This window comes from Anabrus simplex, chromosome 2, assembly GCF_040414725.1.
Source record: "Anabrus simplex isolate iqAnaSimp1 chromosome 2, ASM4041472v1, whole genome shotgun sequence".
NCBI lineage: Eukaryota > Metazoa > Arthropoda > Insecta > Orthoptera > Tettigoniidae > Anabrus > Anabrus simplex.
In genome coordinates this window covers 1,138,960,839-1,138,969,349 of record NC_090266.1, presented here as the reverse complement: position 1 = coordinate 1,138,969,349, position 8,511 = coordinate 1,138,960,839, and the positions used below count along the sequence as shown (strand labels likewise).

General features: G+C 42.5%; 1 pseudogene; it reads left to right on the top strand.

Annotated features, from left to right (window-relative positions):
* The first annotated feature begins 2,688 nt into the window (after positions 1-2,688).
* Positions 2,689-3,502, top strand: LOC137498423 (uncharacterized; annotated as a pseudogene).
* The last annotated feature ends 5,009 nt before the right edge of the window (positions 3,503-8,511 follow it).

Genomic DNA, 8,511 nt, shown 5'->3' with positions numbered 1-8,511 from the left:
TGCTAAAACGTCAATTTAGAAGTAGAGCCGTACGGAGTATAGGAACTACCATCTCCATAATGCAAGCTCACAGCTACAAAACCCTAGCTGCAAGGCCAACTACCTTCGGTACTGAAACCTTACTTAAATAGAACGCAGTGGGAAAAGTATGAACGATTTAGTATTCCTCAGATAGAGCAGACGGTTGCCCTTACTCCGACCATAAAACATCTATCGTCCTAGCCAAGTTCCTTCTGGAAAGGGAGAGAACCCTGAAAAATCCTGAAACACCATAAAGTTTCCCAAAGAACATCAACAAAGAGCTGTGGGAAGAAAACGAAAAGCAGTCCTAGAAATTGAAAAAGCACTCAAAGAATGGAACATTGACAAATTCGTGCCAAATTACAACAGATTCTCTTGTCAGCCTCCAAACCAAGTCATCCAAGAACAGCTAAGCAATGGGTTGATTGGGAATTCAGTCTTGCAAGGCAAAATATGCTTCAGTACCTTCACGTAGGTACGTCTTAAAACGACCAGACTTTAGAGGGGCCTAATAAAGAACCAAAAGGGACGAGTATGATTTCATGGAAGAAAAGCTCATCGAAAAATCAAAGGAAAGGCCCTATGTGATACTCAGATCAAAGCAAATTAGGTCTCAGATTCCTCATGTAAACACGAAGTGGGCAGAGCACATCCAGGAACTGTTCGAAAACTTACCTTCAAACGAGTCTGACGAAATGCAAACACTACCACACACAACTCAATTTTTCTCGACAGAGTAAATGAAATATTCGTACCAGAATCCAAGAAATAAGGCTGCTGGTTCGAGATGGAATATTCTATGGGCACCTAAAGGTGACAGAGACAACCGTTTAGAGTTACTGACTCTACTATTTAATGAATGCCTGAAAAGCAAAATAATATATAATTTATGGAGACAGTCAACTGTAGTCTCTGTATAAAGGAAAAGGCAGCTAGAAAGACCCCAGCTCATACCGAGGAATAGCGCTAGAATATTATATTATCAAACTGTTCTCAATGCTTCTATTTATCATGCGAGACCAAGAATAAGATACCGCCAAATCACTGCCGGGCTGAGTGGTTCAGACGGTTGAGGCGTTGGCCTTCTGACCCCAACTTGGCAGGTTCGATTCTGGCTCAGTCCGGTGGTATTTGAAGGTGCTCAAATACGTTAGCCTCGTGTCGGCAGATTTATTGGCACGTAAGAGAACTCCCGCGGGACTAAATCCTGGAACTTCGTCGTCTCCGAAAACTAAACCAAACCCCATGGCACTAGAGCCCTTGAAGGGCCTTTGCCTACCAAGCGACCGCTGCTCAGCCCGAAGGCGTGAAGATTACGAGGTGCCGGCGTCTCCGAAAACCGTGAAAGTAATTAGTGGGACGTAAGGAAATAACATTATTATTATTATTATTATTATTATTATTATTATTATTATTATTATTATTATTATTATTACCGACAAATCACTATGGATTTATGGAAGGGAAATCAACATTAGAGGCTATAGGGGGAGGTCCTAGAAGAAACAGAGAGTGGGCTATTAAATCCACCTACTCCTCTCTGTGCCATCTACATAGACTATGCCATAGATTTCGACAGCGTCGAAAGGAAATACTATTTAAGAAACTGGAGGAAATACTTAACAAATTGGAGCATGAAGTGGAAGTAATAAAAGCCATACGCGTTACACATCATATCAAAATCTGTGATGAAGTATCCAGCATAGCGCTCTTAACACAGATGAGCGGAGTTTTTCAAGGGATCCAATGATCGCAGCAGACATAAGATCACTCCAGGCTACGAAAGTAAAGCTTATCATGTTTGCAGATGACATGGATTTACTATCTAGAGGGCCCACCACCATCCAATTAGCATTCAACAGCCTCCAGAGATGGGCTGATATTATTTCACAGAGTATTAAAATACATTCAACACTACCATATTTTCATAAGAACACTGGCAGTGAACTGGGTCTTTTTCCTGCATTTTATTACATTATTACACAACAGCGAAACATAGTACATACCTGATTCTTGTATCATATGACGTTGTCAGTGTGAAGGAAATTGGCGTCGCGGAAGTTCAGGCTGTTCTGAAGGAGATGAAACCAATGAAAGCCACCGGCCCCGATGATTTTCCGGCAGAGTTCTGGTGCTCTCAACGATGCGATGCGGCAATATGGCTAACACAGCTTTTCAATCAGATCATCAAAAAAGGTCAAATACCATCAGATTGGCGACGGAGCATTACCGTACCAATCTTCAAAAAGAACGGGAAGTCTTGCCGATTGTTCTAATTATCGCCCGCCACGCGATGAAGATCTTCGAACGTATTCTCGACAAAAGGATTCGCGAGATAGCCAAACTAACGAACCAAGCTGGATTCGTGAAAAATTGTGGCACAACAGATGCAATCCATGCTGCACGGCTGTTAGTTGAGAAACACTGAAACAATAAGCCTCTTCACCACGCTTTTCTGGATCTTGAGAAGGCCTTTGATCGGGTGGCACATGGCCTAATCTGGTTAGCGCTACGAGAACATAGCCTTCCAGAGCACCTTGTTAAGTGTGTACAGATGCTCTACGTAAACCAAGGAGTTATGTTCAAGCTGCCGCAAGTGCGTCCGATGATTTCCGTATCACTGTAGGAGTCCCTCAAAGCTCTGCCTTATCCTCACTGCTGTTACACATGGACACGGTTACATCAGACCTGCACAAGCCAATACCATGGACACTTCTTTATGCTGATGATGTCATGTTGGCTGCTGAGAATAAGTTTGATCTCCAGCGCCAAACAGAAGAGTGGAACAGCCGACTAGTGCTATACGGCCTGCGCTTCAACAAAAAGAAGACATAATGCATGACATTAGATCCTCCAGAAGTTTGAACCATCCACTTTGACGGTGACGATCAACCACGAGTAGAGAAATTTAAATATCTTGGCTCCACAATCTCTGACGATGGCCGCCTTACTGACGAGGTCAACACAAGGATACACGCAGCCTGGCTGAAGTGACGAATGACAACGGGCGTCACCTGTGACCGTAGGCTGAAGGACCATCTGAAATCTAAGATCTACCGGACTGTTATCCGTCCTCTCGCTCTCTACGGCACCGAGTGTTGGCCTGCTACGATGGAGGTAGAACGTCGACTAAGCGTGATGGAGACAAAGATGCTTAGATGCACAGCTGGCATAACTAGACTGGATCATGAAGATATTAGGACATGCTTTGGCGTTGCACCGATCCAGAAGAAAACGCAGGAAAACCGTCTGCGCTGGTTTGGAGATGTGTTGCGTGCAGAAGACAGTACATTGGCAAAGTCAGCGTATACATTGGAAGTCGCTGGAAAGAGGCCCAAGGGACGACCAAGACGGCGATGAACCGATACAGTGCACAACAACCTGAGAGCTGTAAGTATACATCCAGACATGGCCCGAGACCTAATTAAATGGAGACAACGAATCCAGAGCGGACCCTGCCACCAGGCGGGACAAACGCTAAAGAAGTGGAAGAAGAAGAAAGAAGATGAAGTTGTCAGCCATCCAAAACGAAGATTTTGATCATAAAGTACATATCGAAAGTATTTTAATTATACTAGTCTTATACTAATTTCGTTTGGCTATGTCTAGCCGAGTGCAGCCCTTGTAAGGCAGACCCTCCGATGAGGGTGGGGGCATCTGCCATGTGTAGGTAACTGTCTATTAATGTGGTGGAGGGTAGTGTTATGTGTGGTGTTTGAGTTGCAGGGATGTTGGGGACAGCACAATCGCCCAGCCCCCGGGACATTGAAATTAACAAATGAAGGTTAAATTCTCCGACCCGGCTGGAAATCGAACCCTGGACCCTCTGAACCGAATGCCAGTACGCTGACCATTCAGCCAACGAGTCGGACACTAGTCTTATTAGAAACATAAAAAGTGTACGAGAAAATGTTTACATTAAGCCTGCTCAAAAATAAAAATGAATCATTTAATATGGCTACATAAGCCACGAATAAACAAAATTACATTTGAAATACACTATTTACCTACTTAGCAACAGTTTGTTTTGGTATAGTAGCCCTGAAAACATTGGACTCTGCACAGTCCAAACTTGCACTCTGTGCACCGCTATTTACTTTCTTTACGCGGTACAGGTGAATCACCAACCAGCGTCTCTTCGTCTAAACGAAAATTAAGCCCGAGTTTCTGAAGAGGTGAAGTATATCTACCGTTTGTATTCGGAGTAGAATAATGCCGCTAAAAATGCACTCGAAAATGACGGAAAAACAAAAATCTTGCCCGATATGTTATCTGGTTCGTAAGCAGAGTATTCATCAATGTCATCTATTTTTGAAACCGCTTCTCCTGATAAAATATCCAAGACATCACTGTCACTGTCACATGTTTTGACAGTAACACGGCTGATAGATTTGGTGCGCTCAGTACTCGGCACATCGAATGCTTCAGTAGAAGTCACGGCAAGGAGAAGTTTGAACTTCCCGATAACTGCTGCATTCTAGAGGACACTAGATAAATTACTACCTCAAGCAAGGGACAGGATCCATATGAGATACATGCAACTGCCGACAAACAAGCCCGTACATCACGTCCGTATGGTATACGGGCGCCATCCACAAACAGGAAAGCAGTGCGTCCCGTATCCCGTACGGACATAGTGTTGAAAGTGTTAACAATGCTAAAACAAGGGGATGAAATTCAGAAGGAGGTTAAAACTGCCGACTAGTAATGTGTTCTGTTGCGGCTGTGAACAACTTAAAATTGTGCCATCGTTTAAATCACTCTTCAAACTACAGGCTCAACGTTCACTCTGTACATAAAAGAAAAAGCGGCAGCAGTAACCGAGGTCATGTATGAGATCCCTAAGCCCCTAACCTCTCGATGTGTACCGCAATGGCACTATTTAATCTCAAAGTTGTCACAGTTGCAACGTTTTGTATACAGTTAATACGGCATAAACTGAGTGTATCAAATTTTCGAAGACTGGCAAATATAACATAAAAGCTATTCACCTGAAATGAGTCCGCCAGGTTTCAAAATGTACTGAAAACCGAATGTCACACGTAATAGCCATTGAGCCATTCTGCATGAAGAACATAAATCTCATATTTGGAATCCTTGATATTGCCGCATCAATTTTAATACTAGAAGAAATAGGACAAGTAGCTCAGCAGATTGCGTAAGAGTTCTTCAACGCGAAGTATTGAAGACCAGTATCTGTAAAGGACCTAACTACAGAAGGTCGTTTGGGATCTCTGCGGACAATGTTTGAAAAATAATTAGCTTACGAAAAGACACGTCTCCACCAAAGATCATGCTCAATTGGAAACTTATAGCTATAACTATAACCCGACAGTGTAATTTCCATTGCAGCAGACTCCTTTGCAGAGGCATGTCTATCGTACCCCACTCCTCCTGAAAGACTTTCCAGAGGCCATTGATAGTGCGTGGACGTCTATTATATAAGGCCCTCTTTAGGAGTCCAAATGCACAGACGTCCATGTTGACACATATACTTCGTCTAATGTCACCACATTATTCTCTCTGTCCCCTGCCATATAACCCTCATACAGCTTTCTTGCGTTAACGCCACGTTCCGAAATATGACGAGGCAACAGTTTCTGAACTCGGCCCTTATGCACCTTTTCTAATTGCAGGTGCTTGTTAATTATGGTGTTAACTGTTGAAACAGACATCACCAACTTACGTGCGATAGTCCTTTGTGGGGCAGGGTTACCACATTCACTTTCCTCACCACTTCTGGTGTACGTCTGGTGGCTTGTCGTGGTTTTGCCTGTACTTTTCCCCTCTGGAATTAAGTCCAGTCACCCTTTTCCTTTTTTATTCGTTGCAGCACCGATCCTGTTCTTTTATATCAAGAAATCACGCTTCTTGCACATTCTTCGGATTGCGGAATAGCTATATTTAGCACCTGAAAGGACTGTTACGTAGCCCTCCCACTAAGGGTCAGTCCGCTACGGCATTATTGTAGCTAATGTCATGAAACTGTACACATACGTTCTCAGTACTGATCTGAATCCCCACTCCCCGTTTAGACGTACTCATCTTGATAACTGCGCCGCCAGTGACCATCAAGTTCGTCACTAGAGATCCCGAACGACATTCTGTACAAGCTATGCCACATGTACACACGCTTCGGCGTCCACGGATTTCACAGGAAGATCAGTCTAGCCAGCGAATTCCACACTCCAACGAAGGACTGTACCGGCAGACTCTGTGCAATGCTCTATTCACTATACCATCTATTGAACTTTGCCAACAGAACGTAACCACTCAGTATATTTGGAAACGACTGGTGAAAGCATTTCTTTTATGTACCTTATGCTGTAAGTATTCAAGTAAGTATGCACATTGTGGTTAATAATGAATAATATAAAGATATTGTAGAATGAAACCTGAGTTGCTATGAATAGCCGCCGTATTCATTCACGATTACACTAGGCCACACTCAGCCACCCACGTGCGTAAGATGCTACAGAAATATCATTGGCAGGTAATGGATCGATCTCTCCTTATCTGACACAGAGTTATATCCATCTTTTTGGACCATTGAATATTTTTGGTTAACAATGAATCCATTCTATTCAGTGACGCCTTAAGTTCATTTGACATTTACCTTTCTCAGTTTCTCGAATACAAAATACGAGTTTAAGAAACTCTGTCACATATCTGAAAAATAAAACATAGGCTACTATTAACAATATGACCGAGATCGATAGCTGCAGTCACTTAAGTGCGGCCAGTATCCAGTAATCGGGAGATAGTGGGTTCGAGCCCCACTGTCGGCAACTCTGAAGATGGTTTTCCGTGGTTTCCCATTTTCACACCAGGCAAGTGCTGGGGCTGTACCTTAATTAAGGCCACGGTCTTTTCCTTCCACTTCCTAGGCCTTTCCTATCCCATCGTCGACATAAGACCTATCTGTGTCGGTACGACGTAAAAAAATAAAAAAATAAAATAAAAAATTACAATATGCGTCACTCTACCAGAAAACCCCCATATTCTATGAAGTCGCTTCCTTATCATGCGCAAATATGCACAAAATTGTTTTGAAGGAGCATCCAGTTGGAAGAAGATTAGGAACATAGGATGAAGTTCTGTGAACCACCATATCCTGATATCAGGTATTTGATCATGATTTCCTTTATGCCTAGACAGATGTCTTGATATACCGTTAAACCAAGTGCTCGCATAATCATTCTGAATATTTATAACACCTTACATAAATTTACATAATACGGAGCCCACTTTGGTATTTATTGAATCGCTCTCGTAGGCAGTTATGCTCTTGCATGACAGGATCCGACAAGGAAGGAGAAGAACACGTGATTTTGAGGAAGTGAGACTTAATAGATTCCACCCTTATCAAATCAAATCTTTCGCGAACATTTTCTTCATGAAATTAGTAGCTGCAGACGGAAATAGCTACAGCGAAACTTAACTAAGAGTAACCTATGCCACGCAAACCTATACTTTAATTAAATGATTCCTCCATATTTTTCTGTTCATAGGAGGGAGTGAGGAATGGCGTCAGTGCCACGACATTAATTAAGAACTCAGGTGAAATTTACCGTATCAATATAACTAACCTTTGCGGAGCTGGCGGAAAACAAGCGATAATTCAAATCTGTGGAGATGTATGACAACAGAGTTCGTGCATAAGAGCGAGTGTGTTTGACGTACCCTGTTCATAATATATCTCCAGACGAAATTAAGTTTGTACGCTGTGCCACATTCCGCTTTTCAACATCACCAGCATTGTCGTCATCCTATAATATACTCCGCTGCATCAGACTGCTCGTTAAAAACCGAGGTACGTAGAGACGTCCATTTGAGGACCTACCAATGAAGTGAGGATGGTGCCAATGTTTACATTAGTGCGTTTTAGTCTAAATTCCCTGCAGTGAATATATATATTTATTTGTTTATGTATGTTGTTGTTGTTATTGTTTGAGTCATCAGTCCATAGACTGGTTTGATGCAGCTCTCCATGCCACCCTATCCTGCCACCTTTTCATTCCTACATAACTACTACATCCTATATCTGCTCTAATCTGCTTGTCATATTCGTAGCTTGGTCTACCCCTACTGTTCTTACGACCTATATTTCCGTCAAAAACCGACTTTACAAGACCTGGGTGTCTTAAGAAGTTCCCTATTCTATCTCTTCTTCTGGTCACATTTATCCAAATATATCTCCTCTCAACAATTCGATTCAGTATCTCGTCATTCGCGGTTCTATCTACCCATCTCACCTCCAGCATTCTTCTGTAACACCATATTTCAAAAGCTTCCATTCTCTTTTTTCTGAGCTAGTTATCGTCCACGTTTCACTTCCATATAATGCCACGCTCCATAGGAAAGTCTTCAAAAACATTTTTCAAATTCATATATCAATGTTCGTGATCAACAAATTTATTTCTTTAAGAAAGGCTTTCTTTGCTTGTGCTAGTCTGCATTTTATATCCTCCTTACCGGGCGAGTTGGCCG